Source organism: Anser brachyrhynchus (genome assembly GCF_964034855.1).
Source record: "Anser brachyrhynchus genome assembly, chromosome: W".
NCBI lineage: Eukaryota > Metazoa > Chordata > Aves > Anseriformes > Anatidae > Anser > Anser brachyrhynchus.
The window spans coordinates 23,507,327-23,531,179 of NC_137704.1; the positions used below are offsets into that span (position 1 = coordinate 23,507,327).

A 23,853-nucleotide genomic window follows, 5' to 3' on the forward strand; every position below is an offset into this window, starting at 1 on the left:
GTGTAAGAAAACAAGTGATGCACAATGCAATTGCTCACCACCCGCTGACCGACGCCCAGCCTATCCCCGAGCAGCCGGCCCCCCACCCCGGCCAGCCACCCCTATATATTGTTTAGCATGACGTCAGATGGTATGGAATACCCCTTTGGCCAGTTTGGGTCAGCTGTCCTGGGTCTGTCCCCTCCCAGCTCCTGCTGCACCCCCAGCCTGCTCGCTGGCAGGACAGAGCGAGAAGCCGAAAAGTCCTTGGCCTGGTGTAAACACTGCTCTGCAACAATTAAAACATCAGCATGTTATCAGCGCTCTTCTCATCCTAATCCAAAACATAGCACCCTACCAGCTACTAGGAGGGAAAATTAACTCTGTCCTAACTGGAACCAGGACAGGCTTCTAAAATAAGAGTCCACCTCACCTCCACACCTGTGTCTCTGTGACTAATTAGCAGCCGGAGGATACGGGTTCTCCTCTGATAAAGCGCTGTTTGGCTCGGCTCTCCCCTGACACGTTTGTATTAGAAATATCTCGTTATGTGACTAATCTGGGAAGCCGAGACGAAGGCACAGGAGCCGACTTAAAGGGAAATTGCTGACTTTTATGAACACAGCTCATAAATTATTCTGCCTCCAAAGGGCAGAGACACTTCTTTCCCTCCCATTCCTGAAAAAAAAAAAAAGTACAAAATTAAGATCTCTGAAGAAAAACCTATTTTTATTCCAAGAAGGGGAAACTCTCATCTCCTCCACTACTGAAGCCAGTGGCACTGGGCTGGCTTGCGTTTCCCTGGTTATTGCAGGACTGCAGTTTGCTGGCTGCAGAGGGCCGGGACAGCACGCCAGCCCGACACCGCAGCAGGGGTAGGCCTCAGCGAGTTGCTCGACAGCCGCAGCGCTGTCAGAGGCTGTGGATGGGAAGTGACAAGCATGGTTAGGGTTTAACCACGTTCAGCTTCGCGCTGGTGGCACGCAAAATGCCAGCCACATCCCCGGCTGTCCCTTGAGAGCAAGGGAAGATATTTAGCGCTGTTATCTTTCACACAGCGCAGCAGCCTCAGCGAGGACCAGAGCATGCCTCAAATACTGAGGTAAACCCAGCTTGGCAGGAGCTGTTTGAAATAAAGGCAAGCAGACACCATTTAACAGCGTGAGGAGAGCGTTTTTAAGGGGAGATTTGTTTCTCTCCACGTTCCCTGCAATGGAGCTGGTCTCCATCCGGCCCCAGCTTGTCTCCTCGGCCTCCCGTTGACAGCGCCAGAAAGAGATATCAGGCCAGACAGCTTCCGCCTCGCTTCTCCTTTGAAGGCAGCCCCTTTATCAGCCTAAATCAAGCCATCTGTCCCTGGCCCCCTCCGAGGCGATGCAGCAGATTGCAGAGGAAACACCGCGCGAGGTGGGACCAGGAGGTCAAGGAAGCTCCTCGCACGCACAAAAAGCCAAACCAGACCCCCTTCCCCCAGCGCCGGGGGGAAGCCCTTGAGCTGGGAAGGGAGATGAAAGGGTGGCTGCTGCCATCAGTGCTCCTGGGATGAGCTCAGACACACGCTCACCGGTCCCTGCTGCTTGGCTCCCTCTGGGCTGCTGCTCCTTCTGCCACGGAGACATGGAGCAGCCCCAAAGCCCTGCACAGGGGCTCCCAGAGGCTTGCTGGAAGGCAGGCTGCTGAGAGACACGCAGGGCTTTGCTTGCTTAGCGTGACTGCCCAAATCTTTCCATTTTGACAGTTCACTGTTTGCTGTTTTTTTTTTTTTCATTTGCCAAATGCCTATTCTCTGGGCCAAAATTTTGCACTCCAGGTACTTCTCAACCTCATTTGTTTTTTTTTAAAAAAATCAATATATAATTTAATAAACACAAATACAATTTTTTTGTTGGGGTGCTGGGAATCTATTTTGTCACCTTCAGCCCTCCCTGCTAAGTGATAGCCCCTCAGCAATCGCAGCCTCAGGGTGATGAGGGCAGGGGGCTGAGGAAGGAGGGGAGGCAGAGTCTGCTGGTAGGACTCAAGATGGATAGGGATGGGGGAAGTGGATGGGGTGGCTAGCTAGGAGGGGCTGAAGGATGTTCCTGGACAGGTCCAAGAAGACAATGAAGAGACAGGACGGGGATGGTGAGTGTACCATTGCTGTTACTTCCCCAGCTGTATTAAGCTCTAAAAGCCCTCCTGCACTGACGAGAAATCAGCAGGATTTAGTAACCTTGCTGTCCCTGTGGCCTGAGCTTAGCTAGGGCTAGTGGCACAGAGCTGAGCACTCAGACAGCCTTGATCCATGCTGATGCTGCTGTGCCAGGTCATGCTGGACTTCCTTTATAGCCCATTTTCCTCTGTTAAAACTGCAGGGAACTGACATTACAAGAAAAAAACCCCAAACCAGCAGGGCTGGTTATCCAAGCTCCAAAATACAGCGGCTGCAGCCTAATTTGAGTCCTTGCAACCTATGTGCTATAAAACAGTCTTTAATGACATACTCACGTAACCTCTTTTCCTTGGTAATTCAGGGGACAGGACAGACCTATGCTGGAGATGAACCAGGGTTAAGCAACCAGGGAAGAGAAGCCCAAGTACATGATTTCTTGCAGAAGCTGCAAGTCACGTAGGGAGCAGGGAAACAGTGCACAGGAGGAAAGATGATCTCGTGGTTATACAACCCAGGGCTGTCCTAGGGAACTGGGACCTTTACTCTTGAGCTCTTACGTGAAGTGTGCCAAGCCTCTTAAACCAGATTTCCCACAAAGGATCACTAATAAGGTCTCTCTCCTTTCCTGGGTTCCTGGCTCATAGCCCTGTAGTGCAATTTGCTGAGTGCTGCTTGCAACTGCTACCAAAGTGAGCGGCAGATGTGCTGTGAATAGGAGAAAAGCTATGAATCAGGATGATAAAATAATCATCAGGCAAGAGGTGTGCTGCACCAAAAACCCCAAATGATGTTCTGGCCTGAATTACTGTCTGTTTCAAGCCCTTATCCATCTAGTCACAAAATCATAAGAGAGAGGGATGGGATTTTGAAAGGGCTGGGGGATCTTGCGGGCTTTTTAAACCACCCCCTCACCAGGCAGGAGCGCTGCAAAGATAAACAAAGACTTCGTGAAGTGCTCAAGCACCATGTCCGGCCAAACACCACAGAACAGCCCACAAAATGACTGACTTAGGGGTATTTTGACCTGCTGTGAACACCTAGACAGCCAGGTAGGCACAATGAGACTACAGCAAAATCCAGAAAGCCTTGCTTGTGAACAGAGCGAATCCTGTCCATCTGAACAGAGAAATGGTCTTGTTTCTAAACTATTCATAGTGCATAAGGTCCGTATCAGGGAGGAGGCTTAACGTGGCAGTTTGTAAGTAGCTCTGGGCATTCTCCTTAGACATTGACTATCCCTTTCTGTCAAGTGAAGCCTGTGCCAGTGGGTCCATAAGCCATAGGAATGGGTTCACATCCCAGCCTCTCCCCCTCACCCCACTATAACTCAGCTTTGGGATCTGTGTTGTTCTAAGTTCTGTTTTGGAGTAGCAGTCTGGGTACCCACAAAAACCTTGTCTCTTTTTTCTACCTCCTTGACTATTTCCCTCCTCTTAGTATGCATCCTTTTATTTATTTCCCGAAGAAGAAACAATTCCACTATTTTCACTGTCTCTTTCTTGTTACCATCTCTTTATGGTTCTACAACGTCTTTCTCAAGGTGGGTGATCAGAAACACATGCAATGTCCCAGGCACCGTACTACTGATCTAGAACGGCTTCACAGTATCTTGTCTACTCTCTGCTCCCTGAACTTTTGTTTGCCTTTTTGTTTTTGTTGCCACGAAACCTAGATAGCTTAATTCGAGTTCCCAGCAGTGATGCTGAGTTCTTTCCCATGTCTCAGCTATCCTCCTTTTCATCTTTCAAAGCGTTTTTGTGAGAGGTGTCTGAATCATTATCCCCATTTTATACCTGGGCAAGCTGAGATCCAGAGAGGTGAAGCTGTTCAACACAAGAGCAGGAGAGCTGTGTCCTCCCCCCGGTTTTGCCTCTGAGACAAGAGCATTTTCATAAATGCATTTCTACCGAATCCACTTGATAGCACACACCAGAAAGCAGTGAGTACCAATATTACACTTCCAACTACACTGCAGGGGAAGGAAAATGGTCAGAAGCTGCAGTTCCAGGACTACGTTACAGTCCTGAAAAGTGGTTCCTTCCTGCGAGAACTTGATATTAAGCAGAAAATTACATAAACAAATCAAAAGTCTTGCAAGCCGCATTGTTCCCCAGACATTTTAAAGGTTGGGTTCAGTATACATGCTTGTTTCTTTTTCTTGTAATCTTCTTTTTCCAGCAAAATGTTTTTTCCAGAATTGCCTTGCAAACGGCTTCATGCTCTTTGCTCATTTAATTTTCTCAGGAACTTACTCCTTTCTCATTATCATCCAAACTACTGTAATTCAGACAGCGCTCCCCAACGTGTCAATTATGTCACACATCCCTGATCAATGTAAAGAGTCGCCTCTCTACCAATCTGTCACATCTGACAATTTCTGCTCCCTGTGAGTCTCATTTATATAAGGAGCTCACAATTAAGAGCAACACATGAGCTTAAAAAGATAATAAAAAATGCACAATTTGCCTTAGTATCTTCCCCTAAGGTACTTTCTCAGTTGTAGATATTGAGGCTAAGTCCACACTTGCGTCTGCTTCTTTTGCTTTGTATGGAGAAGTGGAGACTAGAAACAAGTCAACAAAACAAGAATGGGATCTTTTGGAAGGGTTTCAATTTGATTTGTAAGTTGCCTATAGAATTAATGCATGGGGAAGCATTAAGAAGACCTCCTATTAACACCAAAGTCTTTTTAGCTTCATGAGGATGACTTAGAAAATACATCCTGATACAGGAGAGATGGTTCACAAAAACTTTATGTAAGAAAGGTCCCTTGAGCCTGGTTCTACCTCTTTGTCTTCATGGCTTTCAATTAACAATGTGGGTGGGCGCAGAAACACTTTCAGCTCATTATTTTCTTTTCAAATACTGGTGGACATGAGATATTTAGCTGAAACAGCCCTTTGTAGATATCTTAAATTCCATTAAGATGACAGACAAGGGAAAGAGGTACTGTTTTCCCTACATACTAGTTCCATCTTTTGCAGGGTAGAATCAGCTTCATGAATTAACTTAAGGTTTGCAATGCCTGTGCTGCTGGAAAAAGCTATCTGAAATGCACATCTTAAGAGTAATGATTGATTTAAGCTGAACTCAGGCACTTATGGAGGCACAAATCAGGAATGTTACTGGCTAAAATATCCAGAAGCCTCCCAATAAAATAAAAAGTGGTAAATAAATTGGAGTCTCTCTGGATGATCATTCTCATTATCTGGCTATACAAGACAATGAGAGAAGCACTGAAGAAAGCTTGTCATTAGCTGTTAATTGAGGCACTTTCAGAAAGTGCTGCTTAAACCTTGAAAGATAGACTGTATTTCCAACTGTTACCTAATATGCATGTTAGCGCCGTATTAAAGCAGTCTCATTAGGTCCCTGCCCCCAGCACCATAGCTGAGAGCGAGCTTCGGATGCTTTAGATGAAACTCACGTTTTAAAAAGCTCATCTACATGCAGCCTCCCCCCTGGGCATACCTCCAGCACATGTTACCGCACACAGACCTATCTAAACCGGCATGCACACTGTACAAACACAAGATACCTAAGTGCGTCGTAATGACCTTCAGAAGAGGCAGCAGAGTCCCGGCCCACTATGATGTATAATCACATAATGTACCGATGACACAAATCATAATGATTAGCCTGTAAGCTAAGTGCAGCTATCTCAGGACATGATTTTAGGATCCCTGGCTCTTTACAGCTCTTTCGCACACCCTCTGTTGCTCTCACCATCTCCCTCTCCTTATTCCCAGACCTTTTATTCTCACCCTTAAGTAGCTCGTTGTCCATAGCTGGGAGCCCATTAGTTTTGAAGGGGGTTTCACATGGAGATAATCATTCCTGGGTGTCCTGGTTTCAGTTAGGACAGAGTTAATTTTTCCTCCTAGTAGCTGGTAGGGTGCTATGTTTTGGATTAGGATGAGAAGAGCGCTGATAACATGCTGATGTTTTAATTGTTGCAGAGCAGTGCTTACACCAGGCCAAGGACTTTTCGGCTTCTTGCTCTGTCCTGCCAGCGAGCAGGCTGGGGGTGCAGCAGGAGCTGGGAGGGGACAGACCCAGGACAGCTGACCCAAACTGGCCAAAGGGGTATTCCATACCATCTGACGTCATGCTAAACAATATATAGGGGTGGCTGGCCGGGGTGGGGGGCCGGCTGCTCGGGGATAGGCTGGGCATCGGTCAGCGGGTGGTGAGCAATTGCATTGTGCATCACTTGTTTCATACACATTATTAGTAGTAGTACTATTATCATTATTATTATTGTTGTTATTGTTGTTGTTATTATATTCCTGTCTTAATAAACTGTCTTTATCTCAACTCACAGGCTTCACTTTCCCGTTTCTCTCCCCCATCCCAGAGAGGGAGGGGGAGGGTGAGCGAACGGCTGTGTGGTGTTTAGCTGCCGGCCGGGTTAAACCACGACACTGGGTGAGACACCTTGGTTCCTGTGTAACAGCCAGCTCTCTAACCTACCTGTAACCTGTGCTCTAGCCTGACAAAACTTGGAGGCCTTCAATTGAAACTGACTACACTTCCATTTCAACTCTTCTCTGTCTTTACAACTATTGAAGTAAAAATCCATCTCGTCACTATTTTGCCTCCACAACAATGTTTTCCATTTAAGTTACAGGATCACTATCATATCTGGAAATTCAGCATCATGACAAAAACTTGTGTAAAGTGCCTGCAGAACCTTGGCTTTTAATTGAGGGGTGTGATGTGGGGTGACCAGAAGACAGCACAATGAGGTGGCCTGAGCCCAACAGAACAGGGTCACAGAGACAGAAATAGGGTCATGTCTAAAAAACACCCAGAACAACACGTGTGGGTCATCTGTGCCAGGAGGATCAACAATTTAGTTGCGATCTGTGTGCCAACCAGTTTGCACAGCCACTAGGCTGTGCATTTTGCATACTAAGAATGACATTAAGATTGCATTATGTTTAATCATAGCGTAATCCGTGCCCATCTACCTTGTCCCTATTTCTTATGCTTCTACTTCTGCAGTATTTGCAAATATTTGAAGCAGAGCAATGCAGTCAACACTGAGTATACACCTGTGCTTACACAGGGAAACATAATTCACTTGAATTTCCCACCTCAGTCATTTTGGAGTTATCAAGAAGCTGTGAACTATTTCCTGTTTGCAGGAGAGCTAACAGACTTTAACACAGCAAAATTAAATTATTCTGCTTTTACAGTATGTAAAATCCCCATAGAATTGCTTTGAGCAGAAATGGATATTAAATTGCACAAACAGTACAGTTTAGGGCCATTTACTCCAACTGCTCCAAGGGCTTTTCAAATATAACTACTTCCCCACTATAATGGGGCAGGATTTGGGGAATTTGTGACTGCTTTTTAAGTCTCTAAAAACATGTGTATGGCTAAACTCCAGTTTGAGCTACTAGTTCTCGGATCCAGCTTTTACATCAAGAAAATTATGGAGGTACTTGCCTGCTGCCATTATGCCCATGATAATCCTGAGGTGCTGACAGTGACACATGCACCCATGCAAAAAGAGACAATGTGTGGCATCTTAATTATATAGGACACCATGCCAAACACATTTTCATTTACAACTACACCCAGAACCTTGAACTAAGACATTCCTGCTAATCCTGCATAAAAATTTCAGTAATTGTTCTCTATTTCCATCACACCAGTGGGTATCCCATTGTATTAACATAATATGTTTTAAATTCAGAATTAAAAAGTACACCCAGTAGACTGGTAGCTAGTACTGTGGTTTCTACAGAGCCAAGACGTATCTCACAAAAGTGTGGCCACATGACAACACGGATGCTGAAAATGCTCTCTGCCCACATTACAGTTTAACTCCTCACTGTCTCTATACCCTTCCACCCCCAGCAACAGCTGCACTATATGGCTTCTCCTGAAGAACATCATTTCATAAAGGCCTCCAGAAGTAGCCTGGGTCTTGTACCATCCATACAATTTACAGGAGGCGATTATCACAGTGAAGGTGTTTTTTTGTGGGGCAAGAATACAGCCCACCGACAATCAGCTCATAGGGTTTCTCACTGGGTCACACCAGAAAGAGGACCTCCTGCTGCTTCAGTCAATGTGACTCCTTGAGATTTTTATCTGGAGATGATTGGTAAAGTCACTTTCCAATCACATCTGCACAGAGAGCACAAACTAACTGGGCAGGTGAACACAAGAGAGAACAGAACAATGACCTGAAACAAGATTTCAACTATTCAGGTGAGCCTCTCACTACGAATGCAATGCATTCGTCCTTCAGCTGCTAGGCTGACAAGTTATTCACCCACAGATCTGTGACATTTGCTCGCAGTATGTTTTGTGTTTCTTCCACCACTTACGATGGCGCAGCTCAGCTGGCAGCCCAGGCTGGCACGCTGCTTTTTCCTTGAAAGATGGCAGGAATGGGTTTTCTGGCAGCATGGGCTGCCTTCACATCTGATCATCTCCTTCAGCCCATGCTACTCACAAGTCCAGAGCCTGAGCAGCTGCTGCACGCCCCAGAGGGAAGTGGCAAGGCTGGGATCACACCGCTCCTTGCACATGCACGCAGCCCAGAGCTCTGTGCTGCAGCCACTACCACATCAGCTGGCCCTCAGAGCCAGGCTGCTGCTCCTCGAAGCCACCACAGCTGGGCTGTGCTGATTCACAGGTTCTGCTGTCACAGCAAAGGGAGGGTGTTGGTGTATCTCATGTCACAGTCATGACAACTGTCACAAAAACATCGCAGCTGAAAAAAAGTAGTCTCTCTAAGCATAAGACTCCTACAGCTAAAGTCTGGGGGGTGAGTAAGAGTCCACACTTCTCTGTAATGTGAAGACTCATCCCTGCTTCAGAAACAGGAGATTAAATGTTACCTGAACAAGCTTGGCATGTCATATGCAAACAATTACATGCTCCAAGGCACTTTTTTTTTTAATAAACTTTCCTCACTGGATGCAATGGAGGGAAGACAGTTTCAAGTTCTGACGTATCTTTGACCACACAGTGGTACCACACAGTACCTCCCTTGTAAAAAACATTTCCAGCTGGAGGAACTTTACATTTCCATTCTGATTTCTCCAGCTGAACATGTCACACCAGAGCTGAGATTTAAGGAGAAAGTCAATACTTTTGTTCCTTTATTTTAGAAGAAAAATAAAGGGTGGGGCAACACTTCAATGCAAAAGTACTGCAGCAACACTATCCTTACACTGCATAGGAAGCAACAAAGACTTACTCAAGCGCTGTCAAGATAACTGGATTTAAGAACAACAAACATGCCACATCAGGATGGAAGAGGCTGCTTTTGTCCAAGCCAGCACGAGAACCATCTGTTAAGACATTCACTTACATTGTTGGTGTAACAATTCCACAGCCATTCTCCATAAATTAAAAAAGTACAAAGCTAACGGAATAACAAGTATTTCATTTCAGTAGATGGTCAAAAAAACTATTTCTTTTTGTTGCATTAAAAAAAAAGACAACCAAGGTAAATGCCACTGGCAAACTCCTCTTCTTTCCCAGAAGAAAACAAGAAAGCACATTGCTTTAACTCAAAAAACACCAGAAGTATTCTACATCTTATAACCCAAGCAATTTCATTTAACATATTTTATCCTGTAACAGATTATTTGAGAACTCTATTATGGTATCGATCCCTGTCTGTTAAGTATACTTTCCAAACAAACTATGGATCCACTCATAATGAAAGACTGAATAATATCTTACCTGCAAACAGAGATGGAAGAGAAATGAAGCAGAAGAAGAGTCTCCCACCTCTTCCCCAGCAAAACAGCTGCTTATATAGAGCTCTTCTTTTTAGTCAAGTAAAAGCTCCTCTCCTGTTTCTTTTTATTCTAACAACCATGGCAAGCTTCATGCAAACTGGCACCTAATCAAATCCTAAACCGTAGGAGGACAAGATGTCAGTTTTAATGTCCCGTGCTCAAGCCAGCCAACATGATTACTGTAGACCTTATTTAAACCATCTCCAAAGGCATCTGAAATGCCCTTGGCTCCCAGTGCAGCAAGCAGATAAAGAAGAGGCTGCATTCAGACCACTGGGTCCAGATGTCAATCTCAGTGAGCTTGATGACTTCTTTTCAGGAGCCAGGACATGGCAGCTTTAGACAGCTCTGAACTGTACCTTGCTCTCTTGAACAGAGATGCACGTGGCCCTGATCCCTGCCCATTCTTGTGTAGCTTTAGCTCTGCTGCAAAGAGTAGGTCATTTCTTCCTGTTCCAGCTGTGGCACTACCACTCTTGTTCCTCCATGAACACTGCAACAAATTGGTGATGGCTGAAGATGTGCCCCACAGCCTTAAATTAGCAGTCAGTAAAGCAGTTTGTTAATGGAGCAAACCTGGACCATCAGTGTGCAACTCTGCGTAAGGAAAGGGATTAAGATCCAAGCACAACGGTGGAACACAAAGACTCAATTACAATTACTATTATCCAATCCTGTACAGAAATCTACATATATATAATTAAATTATTATTATTTTTTCACCCTGCAGGTACCAAAACCATGACTGAAACTAATTAGATGTAGCCCTTTCAGGAACATTGCCTAATGTATCTTGGTAAGGCAGAGATAAGTTATTTTCTATTTAAACCAGACTGATGTGGAAAAGCCTGAAAAAGTTAAAAAAATAATGAAACAGAAAAGAAGGTGATAATGACATTTTTTATTTTTAAACTAAACTGTTTTGCTTTTAAGAGACTGTCCTCAACTTTATGGGCTCACAGAACATTACTGGATGGGTAGGCTGTGCAGGACCATAAACCATAAAGAGTAGGGCTACTGCTCCAGGCTAATAGTGTAAATTTCCACTGGATGGGTTTCATTTACAATTCACCTATTGCATCTGGAAGTCTAATTGTAGCCAAGTACATTTTCAGGCTGTTCAAGGTGTAATAAAGAAACCAATAGCTTAGAAAGGAAGCTTTAACTTCATAATTAGAAACATTTGCTATTTCAGGTGGCTTCCCCCCAGCATGTTTATGAGTTCCCTATTATACCTTTCACTGTGCTGTAAAAATAAACCATGACAGACCACAGAGTGATTCACAATACAATAAGAAACAGGGAGGAGAGAAGTTATGCAGGAAGTGTCTGAATAAACCTAGGACAGCAGGGTACCTGGGTGCTCATAAGCAAGGAGTTTTGCTGCAGGAGTGAGGACAGAAGAGTTGTCTGCATGCTATTCCCCAGTAGCCCTTTTAACACAAGGTGACAATGGAAACCAGTACCTATTTCTCATATATGAGGTGTGAATAGATTTATCAGTAGACTTCAGGGGCACTCACAAATGCTGTGCATTGTTAGCCACCATCCCACCTTAGGCTGGCAGCTACTACCCGCTGGAGCAGCTAGAGATGCTCCTCTCACCACTCCATGGCCCCAGTTAATCCTAATTGTACAGACCCTGCTGGCAGCAATCCCATCTCTCCTAGAAGTGACTGATAGCAGCCTGTAGTGCTCGGGAGCAAAGCACGCCATCCTTAAGAGCCATTCAGTCCCTCCAAGTCAAATGCTAACATGTGAAAACAGATCTATTGCTAGTAAGGAATAGAAAGTTCACCATCCTGAAGGAGGGCAAACAACCGCTTTCCTTTGCAGCTAATGGTTTAGCAGAACTTGGTTTTGATGAAAATCTGTAGTTTTCTGTCAAAATAACAACTGCATTGTAATTATTCTTGGTTATTGCTGTGAGAAACAAAGTTGTGTTTTTGCAATAGAAGGTGTTTTTGCAGTGGAAAATTCCACTAACCTTGCATATTCAAAAGTGGTTGTGCGGCATAGCAGTGGGGAGTATGTTAAGCAGATAAGGGGAAGGTCCCACTGTCCCAAAATAAGGAGGATAGCTAAGGAAAACAGGAGAAGCAGTAAAAAATCAGTAAAAACAAAAATCGCAGGCAATGATATGTTTACTATAATGTGCTCCTAATTGGCAGGACGCCCACCATTGCAATCGTGAATAAAATAGCTTCACAGAAGGTCCTGTCTGAAGAAAATTATTTGAGATTTTTCTCACAGTTTGGGGACTTGTCCGGGATCTTGTCGCCTACCGAAGAGTTCTTGCCACCACAGACAGGAAGGTGCACCCCGCTGATTTCAGCGGCCCTGTCGTGGTAGGTTGTCTCGGGATGGCCGGCAAGGGAACGAGACTGTTAATCTGAAGACAGGCTCTGCGAAGGTCTGGGGAGAAGGGAGGCCAGCACTGACACAGCACAGGCACAGGGATAACTGCTGATAACCCAGACCAGGAAGCCGTGCACGGACCGAGGTAAGGGAAACTTTACCGTATCTTGCCTTGGGGTGGGTTCAGGGAGACTTTTGTGTGGAGTGTGCATAAGACGCACTTTTAGTGCGAAGCGAGTGTAGAGTCCCGATCCGCAAGGTTCCGTAGTCCCGCGAGGGGCGTGGCCAGAGAAGGACGAAGCAAAAGAGAGACGAGTGAAAGAGAGTCTCGGGGGTTTGGGCCCTTAGGTGTACGGTACCCCGAGCACGGTGAGGTAAGGTGCTCGGCAGTACACCCCACCTCTGTCCTAATCCTAGGTGAAGGCGTGGTACCCTGTGGGTGGTAAAGTCCACAGCAGCACATCAGGAAGAGCTGGGGATTAAGGGTTCCAAGAGTCAGCAGGGTGGGGGTGGAGACCCTGGGATTGTTCCTAAAGATAGTCCTTTGGGGAGAATGATAAGGATTTGGACAAACAACCCAAAAACTAGGGGAAAAGATTAAAAAAAAATGGTTAGATATTGTGTAATTGTCTGGCCTAAAAAGCCAATAAAAGGAACTTCAGTATTTTGGCCAAAATATGGGTCTGATGATAATTCAATCTTTAAATTTATATGTAAGCAATAAGACTCCTTTTTCAGAGGAAGAATCAAGTTATGCTCCCTATAATCCTAATATTGCACCAGAGGCAGCAGCAGCTGCTCCAGGAGGGGAGACAGGGACTGCAATTGACACTGTCCCTGGAGAAGGAACACACTCTAGGCTCCGGCAAGAATTAGAACAATGTAGAAGAGATATTGAGAGTTTCGCCTTTCCTGATACTAACAGTACTGACACTAACTGTGTATCCTCTTAGGGAGATTCCAGTGGGACAAGGACAAATATGTTATGTGAACTCCCCCCTTACCAGCAGAGAGGTTAGGAGTTTTAAGAAGGAAATGGAAGTTTTTAATTGAGGGCCTAGCAGTACAGTCAAATCCATTTATAAGGCCTAATTTGTATTCGGGGGGGGGGGGGGGATGTCAATCTTGAGTATGTTGTTCACTGGAGAAGAATGTTTAGGGGGGGAATGATTTGCCAGGAACTATGCAAGAATGAGAAAGAACTAACACCCCCCCCGGACCGAGAGTAATTCCGATGGAGCAGAAATATCCGCTTATCTAACTGCAATAATAACAACCCACAACACAGAAATCATATGAGAGACTCGGGGCCAGAATGAGAAAGTACTCGGGGATGACTCCTCAGGACCCGGTAGCCCAAGGGCTCTTTAAAGTTCATTTTGTGGTTAAAGCCTGGCCAGATACACAGAAAAAGCTCCAGAAGGTGGGAGGATGGAGTGAACAATGTAGGTAGTATGAAGGTGTATGCCAGGAGGGGAGATGAGAAGGAAAAGTAGAGAGCGAAACAAATGGTATTCACAGTGTACTGGGTAGTGAGGCAGAGGGTTGGAGACAGAGGGACTTTCGGGAGGAGTCAGGCCCAGGCTGGAAAGGAGGGGAAGAGAGACGAAGGAATGGCAGACAAGGAAAGCTACCTGTGTTGCAGCCTAAATCCTAGCAAGGACAGGTTTGAGAAGATGTGGCCAAGCCGGCCACTTCAAATAGGAATACCCGGAGTGAAAGAAGGAGGAGAGATTGCTGTTATAAATTCAGAATAGGGGAGTCAGGGCTTCTCAGAAAGCTAGTTCCCTGATAAATGAAAAAGTGTACCTCAAGGGCTCCTCAAGTGTACCTCAATGGGGATCACTCTAAAATTATAATTGCGGGTAAAACAGACAGCATAGGAAGATTAATAAAATTTATTACCTCTTGCTGACAGGCTGGAGCGGTGAGAAACAAAGAAACAAGCTGGGGGCACCTTCCCCTATCCACCCTCTTCCACCTCTTCCCTGCCCTGAGTGGCGCGGGGGGGCTGGCAGTGGGGGCTGCCGTCAGTCCGTGGTGCTTCATTTCCACCGCTCCTTCACGGTCACTCTCCCCCCTGCTCTGGTGTGGGGTCCCTCTTGTGGGGTGCTGACCTTCCTGGGCTGGTCCTGTGTGGGTTTCTCCACGGACAGCGAAAACCGGGCTCTTTGGGAGCTGCTCCAGGTGTGGGTCTGTGCCACAGGGTCTATTCGTCAGGAGAAGGTTGGTCCGGCTTGGAACCCCCTGGGGTCCACCCCCCCCCCCCCCCCCCACCCCCCCCCCCCGATCACCTGCTCCTGCATGGGCTCCTCTCCACGGGCTGCAGCGTGGAGATGTGCTCTGCTGTGGTACACCATGGGCTGTGGGGGGGGCAGCCTGCTCCACCAGGGGCCTCTCTGTGGGCCGCGAGGGGGCTTAGGCTCCAGCACCTGGAACACCTCCTCCCCCTCCTCTGCACTGACCTTGGTGTCTGCAGGGAGGTTTCTCACTCCTCACTCTCCCAGCTGCTGTTGTGCAGCAGTTTTTTTCCTTTTCTTGGGTGTGCTCTCACAGAGGCACAAACTGCATTGCTCATGGCTTGGCTCTGGGCCGTGGTGGGCCCCTTTGGGGCCAGCTGAAACTGGCCCTTATCTAACATGGGGCAGCTGCTGGAATCTTCTCACAGGGGCTACCACCGCAGCCCTCCCCCCCACACACACTACCAGAACCTTGCCATGTGAACCACATACACTGGGACAGCTAGGTCATTACTGGTCTGTAAAGTATCAGGGCTTAAATTAACTAATGAAACCCTAAATGTGATGGGGGTAGAAGGGGCTGGGATAACAGTGCCACTTTTTGAGGACACTGTCCTGTTTTCAGTTAGGACAGAGTTAATTTTCCTCATAGTAGCTGGTAAGGTGCTATGTTTTGGATTAGGATGAGAAGAGCGCTGATAACATGCTGATGTTTTAATTGTTGCAGAGCAGTGTTTACACCAGGCCAAGGACTTTTCGGCTTCTCGCTCTGTCCTGCCAGCGAGCAGGCTGGGGGTGCAGCAGGAGCTGGGAGGGGACAGACCCAGGACAGCTGACCCAAACTGGCCAAAGGGGTATTCCATACCATCTGACGTCATGCTAAACAATATATAGGGGTGGCTGGCCGGGGTGGGGGGCCGGCTGCTCGGGGATAGGCTGGGCATCGGTCAGCGGGTGGTGAGCAATTGCATTGTGCATCACTTGTTTCGTACACATCAGTAGTAGTAGTACTATTATCATTATTATTATTATTATTATATTCCTGTCTTAATAAACTGTCTTTATCTCAACTCACAGGCTTCACTTTCCCGTTTCTCTCCCCCATCCCAGACAGGGAGGGGGGAGGGTGAGCGAACGGCTGTGTGGTGTTTAGCTGCCGGCCGTGTTAAACCACAACAGATACCAAGTAGAGACTAGGGACAGATTGATCACTGGGCAATTATTGTATGCACCCGAGGCAGGGACTAACTTGTTGGGAAAGGATTTGATAATGACATTGAGCATTAAAATAGTAAATTGTTAGACTGGAATAACAGTGTTATTAATGGAGGGCTCTCAGACCCTGAGAGTAAAGATATATTTGCCTTTGAGTGGAAAGACCCTGAAATGGGGTGGAAACAGCAATACAGATGGACAGTTTTACCTCAGGGGTTTACAGGGCCACCGATTTATTTGGGCAAGTTCTAGAAGAAATTTTGGAGCAATTCCAACCTCCAAAGGAGGTGTTACTGTTACAATATGTGGATGATCCTTTATTGTCAGGACAGGAGAAAACAGTTGTGAAGGAAGCCACTAACAAGCTATTCGACTTTCTGGGAAAGCAGGGCTCGAAAGGATTGGAAAATAAATTACAATATGTAGAAAGAGAAGTCAGGTATTTAGGGCATCTAGTGTCTGAGGGAGAACAAAGAATAAATCCAGAGAGGATTCAGGGAACTGTTGAGCTACCCCTACCCAAAACTAAAAAGGAGTAAAGAGTTTTAAGAGAAAGAGGTTCCTAAGGAATGAGGAGTCATGAAATCCAAAGGAAAACAGATACTCCCTGATGGGAGAGAAATGCTGAATAAAGTGCTAATGAGGCAAATATTAACTGTTTTACATCAAGAGGGTCATTGGGGAATTCAAGCAACGTGTGATGCTGTGCTATGGAAATATGTATGTGTAGGAATACATATGTACTCTGGCTGAACAAGTATGCAGGAGTTGTGTAGTATGTCAAAAGGTAAATAGGAAAAGTATCCGCAGTCAGCCCAAAGAGGGGTGAGAACCAGGAATTCAATGCTTCCAAAATGTACAGGTAGATTTTACAGAACTCCTTAGAGTAGGTAGATTTAAATACTTGTTAGTCTTGGTCGATCATTTGTCAGGGTGGGTGGAAGCTTTCCCTTCAGTACCTGCTACTGCGAACATAGTAACTAAAGTAATTCTAGAACAAATAACTCCCAGGTATGGAATTGTTGAAAATATTGACTCTGATCAAGGAAATCACTTTATGTCAGAAATATTGCAAGGGCTAATGTGGACTCTAGGAATTAAGTGGAAATTTCACACTCCTTGGCATCCTTCCTCTTCTGGAAGGGTGGAGAGGATCAGACAGTAAGCAGCAATTGACTAAGTTCTGGAAACTCAGCTTCCCCAAAGTGCTTACCTTTGGCACTTCTCCGAATTCAAACTGCACCAAGAAAAGATGTGGGAGTTTCACCATATAAAATATTATTAGGATTGCTGTACATGGACAAAGGGAATGAATTACCTCAAAATGAGACAAAATATGCTTTTCTTAAGAACTATATACTGAGGCTGTCATCCTCTTTGTCATCTCTCAGGACCCGTGGACTGTTAGCTCAAACCCCATCCTTGGAAGCCCCGATCCATCCATTCTGAGCAGGAGACTGGGATCTGATGCGAACATGGAGAGAACTGAAACTGCAACCTGAGTGGGACGGACTGTTCCAAGTGCTCCTGACGACTGAGATGACAGTAAGAAGAGCTGAGAAAGGGTGGACTCATTCCTGGGTAAAAGCATCAGTTAACCCTGATACCTGAGAGACTGCATTAACAAAGACTTTTAAGGTTAAAACTGTTGAAATTATCTATTGTAAACCTTTAACTTCTCCTCAGAAGAATTCTTAATGAATTAATGAGTAAAAGGGATTGAATTACACAGAATTGGGGTGTTTCCAGGGAACACTCCCTGAAAGTGGGAGAAAAAGAAGAGGGGGGATATTTAATCCCCACCAGAAGAATCCTTATTAGTTTGTGATTTTTATTGTTTTTCTTTATTATTATTTCTTAATTATTATAGGTGTAAGGAATGGTCCAGCAATTCGTGCCACTAAGGGATTTGAAGGGTTAACATTGAGGCCTGGGGTTAGGTGAGAAGAGAACAAAGGGATTTCTTCAGAGAAAAACTGCTGACTTTGCACGGACCTGCAGTAACTTCTGACAGCCGGCCAAGAGACCACTAGATAAGGAGGAAGAATATGAGCCTCCCTGTCCGAGCGGCCCCCGAGAAACTAACAGAGACTGATAAGCAGGCGCACCTGGGAGGACTTTGGATTCGGGAAACCAATTATAATAACCCTGCCTCTTCTAGAAGTAGTAATAAATATGTATTAGCCTAGGAGCATAAAAACCAGCCGTCTTACGTAACGGGTGTGCGTCCTGGTGGAGCAGAGACTCCCGGCGCACCCAGCGCTGTTTGCTTGCCTCTATTCATTTAATAAATTGTAAACTTTGATTGTAATCCTATTTGGGACTCAGTCATTTATAACAATTGGGGGCTCGTCCGGGATGGTCTTGGTTCCTGAATTCTGACTTGATCTAGGAGGGGTGCCCCCACCATTTGGTGGCTCCTGTTCGAGTCGGGTCGGGGCTAACACCATCTTGAACCTGAATAAGGGCAAGCAAAGATTTAGATTTTTTTATGAGCTCCCTTTGCCGGCTGCAGCACTATATTTTGCCCGTAATTCTGCGCGCGAAGATCCGAACGAAGACGACGGAGTCGTAAGTATTTAAGGCGTATACCGTTCGGTTGGGTGGGATTCGGTTGCCTGTGTGTGTGAGAGTGTGACTGAGACGGAACGTAGTTCCGAAGCGATTGTGGAGGTCTTCTAACCGCGGTTCCAATCTCCCGCGAGGGACTTGGCCGGTGAAGGACCGAAGCGATTCCTATAGGATTCGTGGGTGGGTGATAGGTCCTAAACCCCCTGCAAGACACTCTCACTAAGGCAACCAAGGGCTGTAGGAATTGCCACAGTAAAATTCCTAGATGGGTCAGACAAAATTGAAGACCCGGGACCAGAGAAAAGGGAGCAAATTACCAGACATACCACCAGAAAGTCCATTAGGGATAATGATTAGAAATTGGAACGATAGGGGCCCCAGAAAAGGAAAAAAGTAAATTAAAAATGGTCCAGTATTGTATAATAGAATGGCCAAAGGAGCCTTTAAGACCACATGTCTTTTGGCCCGTTTTCGGATCCTTCGAAGACTGGGTTTGCCAGGCCTTAAATATACATGTTAATTCAAAGGAACCTTTTAGCCAGGAGGAAAGTGATTATGCAGGATTATGGATCAGGACTTCACGTCCTTTTCCAGCCTCAATATTTACACTAAAAGCAGACAAGAAGTTTGAAGAAGAAGAAAAAAAAAAAAGGAAAAAGAAAAAGATGATGAATGGGAGTCATTGGATAACCTACCACCTCTATATCCTAACAATCCACCCCCGGTGGTGCATCTTGCAATCCTATTTTGTTCTTAAATGTTTTGACTGTGTCAAGGAGGAAGGTGGGAGCATTATCTAAGTAACAGTTTAGAAGTTTGGGTATATTCGCGGTGGTGTTTGGTCAGTTTCCCAAGTATCGGGGGAGAGGGGCTGACATTATCAAAGTGGTAGAACGGAGAGTCACTTCTTTGGTGGTTCGGGCCTGAGCCCTGGGAATTTGGTAAGAAGGGGGAGAGCGAATTTATTTAGGCCTCAATACCTTTTAAACCCCCCATATTGATGGATACACAGGAGTGATTCCTTGTTTCGTGTGGGCTTACTAACAAAGTGCATGAGAAAAATAGGCATTCGGCTTGAAATTCGGTCTTGTTGAAATGTAAATTTTGTGAAAAAGGTGTTATTGTTTGTCTAGAAGACAGAAGGCTGAGTGCTTCAGGTGTTTTTCCGAAGTCCTGTGGATTTATGATTGGAACGGGGCTCATTAATAATCTGAAATAGTAAAGTTTGTATGTGGAAAGAAGAGTTTAATCCCAGAGAATTGGGACATTTGGGAAGAAGATTAGGAAAAGATAGTAAAAACCTGCAATAAAAAGGTTTGTGTGGAAATTGAAACAAGGGACAGTAACTAATATAAATAAATAAAAGGGAATGGGAAATCAAGGAAATGAGTAAAATCCAAAACAAAGACGTCCTAAAAAAAAAAAAAAAGCCTCCTTGGGTGCATATTGGCACATTGGAAGGATATTGTTAGAAATGGGGGCACAGAAAGCAAGAGGACTTTCACTAAGTATTGCAATCAATGGTGGCCACTATATAAACTAAATGGCCACTTTATGGATCAATCGACTATAACAGTGTCTTGCAATTAATGTTGTTTTTGAGGAGAGAAGGAAAATAGGATGAAATGTTGTATAGTGATATGTTGTTTCAGCATGTTGCAGGGAAAAGGTTTGGAATTAAGTTGGCCCCTGACTGAGCCTTTGGTGTTGGCATTAGAAAAGTACGGGCTGGAGAAAGATAAAGGAAGTGTTAAAAGGGTTGTTGAAGGTGTTAAAGGTTGTGTGGCATGTAGTATTTAACAGAGCTGTTTGATGCTGAATGAGCAGGGAAAGAGGATGTAGGAATGTTAATAGTTCCGCCTCAACCCGAGGCTGAGATCTCTAAATCGCGGTGTGAGCCCTCTGGGGCAGGGGGACCGTGATGGGTCCGAGAGAGTTGTCCTGGAAACAGAAAAGCAGCTAACTCTTGAAACAACCTGAGTTCCTGTGTGAGCTCAGATTGCCAATGGGACCGCTCAGGGAACTGTCAACGATTGCATTCCCCTGACCGACCCCCTCACTGAGACCCTAATCACCCCGGAAATTATGTAAATACCAAAATCTGGTTAAATTGGCTATTGGGAAATGAGAATCTGTTCCAACAAGGTCCAAAAGAAACCCCTATGGAATTTTTGAATTTTTGGACCAACTTTGAAATGCAATGAGAAAAAAAAATGGACCTGGCTTAAAAACAAACAAACAAACAAACAAACAAACAGAGGCAACTGGCTAGCCTCTTTCCAGGGCAATCGGCCCCTGATATCAGAAAGAAATTGTCTTAGGCTGCAGGACAAACTTACAACAGTCAGGAATGACGGGGACCTGGGGCATCTACCCTAGCAGGTCCACTAGTTGAAATAAAGCTAGGAAACGAAGACAGAGGCTTGAATTTTTTGTTGGTTATGGGAGCTTCTTTCTCTGTGTTAGTCAGTAAATGTAATAGGAGCAACATATTCAGTGTTAAATAGTTTAAAAGGACGATTAGGAACTAAGACAACTACAATAATTGGAGCCACAGGGAAGGAGGAGGAACGGCCATTCTTACGACCCCTTGATTTGCGTTTTGGGGGTAAGGAACTAACCCATGAATTTTAGTATGTACCAGAATGCCCGATGCCACTCTTGGGACGGGATCTATTAGCCAACTTAGATGCAACAATAACCTTTGAGGATGGAGAATTAATAATGAAGGTACCTGAGTCCAAAGTAGGCCAAATCCCAATGATCAAAGATAAACCCTTTGTTAATATTCCAAGAGAAGTAGAAAATGCAGTTATACCAGCAGTATGGGAAACAGATGTACCAGGGAAGTCGAAACTGGCACAACCGGTAAAGGTGGAATTAAAGAAAGGAGCCAAACCTGTTTGAATCAAAAAATATCCACTTAAGATAGAAGCTAGGCAGGGGATAGTGAAAATTATTGACAAATTTCTCAAATATCAGATTCTGGAAGAATGTAAATCGGAATACAATACTCCAATTTTTCCAGTAAAGAAGCCAAATGGCGAGTATAGATTTGTACAAGATCTTAGAGGAATAAATGAAATAACAAAGGACATTCACCCAGTAGTAGCTAATCCTTACACATTGTTAACATCTGTGAAAGGGAAATATAAATGGTTTACCGTGATAGATTTAAAGGATGCCTTCTTTTGCATACCTCTTGATAAAGATAGTAGAAAATTATTTGCCTTCGAATGGGAAAACATATTGAAGTTTTTGGACCACATATGGTAACAACCATTTTAGAACAAAAGGGGGGCCACTGGTTATCACCCAGCCGGATGATGAAATATCAGGCAATACTAACTGAACAAGATGACATAACCTTGAAAACGACTAACCTGTTATATCCAGCAGTATTTCTAGGAACTGTTCCAGAAGAAGGACCATTGGAACACAATTGTGTGGAAATAATCGAACATACGCCAGCCGTGAATATTCGAAGGATGTACCCCTTGAAAGGTATTCAGTGGGAATACCACACTCCGTGGCACCCACAAAGCTCAGGGAAAGTAGAAAGGATGAATCAAACAATAAAACAACAATTGGCTAAGTTAATGATGGAGACACAGCTGCCCTGGACGAAATGCTTACCATTGGCACTTTTAAACATAAGAACTAAACCACACAGTGAGACTGGATTATCACCATATGAAATGTTATATGGTATGCCTTATTCTCAAGGGATGCCCCTAGGGAACAATGTAGTTGAGGATCATAGTATCCAGAAATACATAATTACCATTGGAAGGAGATTACAGGAGCTAAGAGAAATTGGGATGATGACTCAGACACCACCTTTAGGATTTGCTATTCATAAGATACAACCAGGAGACAAGGTCTTAATAAAAACCTGGAGAGAGGAATCATTGAACCCCCGATGGGAGGGACTGTACCTTGTTTTACTTACTACTGAAACAGCTGTGAGAACAGCAGAAACGGGTTGGACCCACGCATCCAGAATAAAAGGACCAATAACTGCCGAAGCCTGGAAGGTTGAGTCCACTCCTGGGGAACTGAAACTGAGACTAAAGAGGAACTGATATCCCAGCAATGAGGTTCTGCATGAATTAAGGGCACTGGATAAAGAGGACAAGGCTGAAGGGAGGAAAGGGAGGAGGCAAGACCGGGGTAGGACCCTCCACTGCAGTGTGTATGGTCTACTGAGGGAGGCAACCCCTATGGGTATTGACCGCCGAATGAGAGGGCCTCGACCGGACTTCTCCCGCGCTAAGATCAGGTTGTCCTGAGAAAAATAACATGAGAACCTTTTGAACCCATAATAAAATTGTGATTAGTTTTTCCAGGAGCTGGATCACCCCGAAGGGCTGAATGGTAACACAAGCTCTGAAAGCGGGCCCAACCCCATGATTGAAGGAGCTTCCCACACTCTCAAGATTGGACAGCACAAAAGGATAAGAAATGCTATATACTTCCTGGCATTGTTTTTACAGGGGCAATTGGGCCATGGGCAAGAATGGAGGAATAACTTTTTCACTTTGGGGGAGGAAGTGGCCAAGGCCTTTAACCTTAGTAACTGCTGGATTTGTGGAGGACCAGGGGGGAACTGAAAGTTGGCCCTGGGTAGCAGGCCCGGTCGAACCCAAGTGGTGGGTCAGGAATTTGAGCGAAGTTCATAATGGGACGCAATTTTGGAAAGAGGAAGGAGGTCCATGGCAGTTGCACTCGTCAGCTCGGGGTGTATACTGCTTGAACAGAACAGGAACAGTGGCGGTGGGAAAAAGCGTTTGCAATTGGACTCTGTCCCCTGGATATGATTGTACCGATCCTGGATGTAGTCCTATAAACTGTACAGCACGTAGTGGGAAATGGAACGCCACACATGTTCAGCTGAGAAATGGGACTTGGCTGAAATGCTCATATTGAGAATTTTTTGGATCCGGATGTGAAACTGTGGCAAGAGCCCAAGAGGGGGGACAATTCGATGGTCAAATCTTGAGCTGTCAGCGTGATAACACCACTAAGGAACAGCATGTGGTGCGGGTCTATTGCTGGAGATCGCAGGATGAGAATGGGAGGCGAGTGTTCTTTAAACATTTCTGGTCAGCTTATAATATGACAGGCCACCAAGGAGAACTGAATTGTGACTGTAAGCGGAAACCCAACGTGGGAGCTTGGAAGTGCGCATATACGAGTACAAACGGGGCAGACATTGTAACAGGACCACTCGGTAACAAGGACACTCTGTATTATCACGCCCCAAAGGGTAAAGAGGGATGGGATGGTCCTTTTCCAAACGGGACGTGGGCCCTAAAGGGACATTATTGGGTGTGTGGCAAACATGCTTACAAGAGGCTACCCGGAAACTGGTCGGGAATATGCTATGTGGGGTACATAAGACCCTTGTTCTTTTTATTGTCACAAACACAAGGAAATCATTTAGGAATAAGATTATATGATGACCTGAACAGAATGAAACGATCTATTGATACTTCCTTAGCCGGGGGTAGTGCCCAAAAGAGGAGAAAGGATGAATGGCCTCCTGAAAGAATCATACAGC

The 23,853-nt window shown here is 45.2% G+C and overlaps 1 protein-coding gene and 1 long non-coding RNA gene across 7 annotated transcripts in view; one reads left to right on the plus strand and one right to left on the minus strand.

The window, feature by feature from the left end:
• The window catches only part of LOC308184758 (protein FAM219A-like), a 154,510-nt gene that overhangs the window by 67,950 nt on the left and 62,707 nt on the right, over positions 1–23,853 (minus strand). The gene's annotated exons all lie outside the window — the stretch shown is intronic.
• On the plus strand, positions 3–22,607 carry LOC308184843. 2 transcript variants are annotated; one of them, XR_013942942.1, is made up of 3 exons: positions 3–12,638; positions 17,111–18,290; positions 21,687–22,607. It is a non-coding gene; the product is annotated as an uncharacterized lncRNA (long non-coding RNA). The 2 variants fall into 2 exon arrangements; XR_013942943.1 differs by lacking the exon at positions 3–12,638 and having other exon boundaries at positions 14,550–17,357; positions 17,590–18,290; positions 21,687–22,606.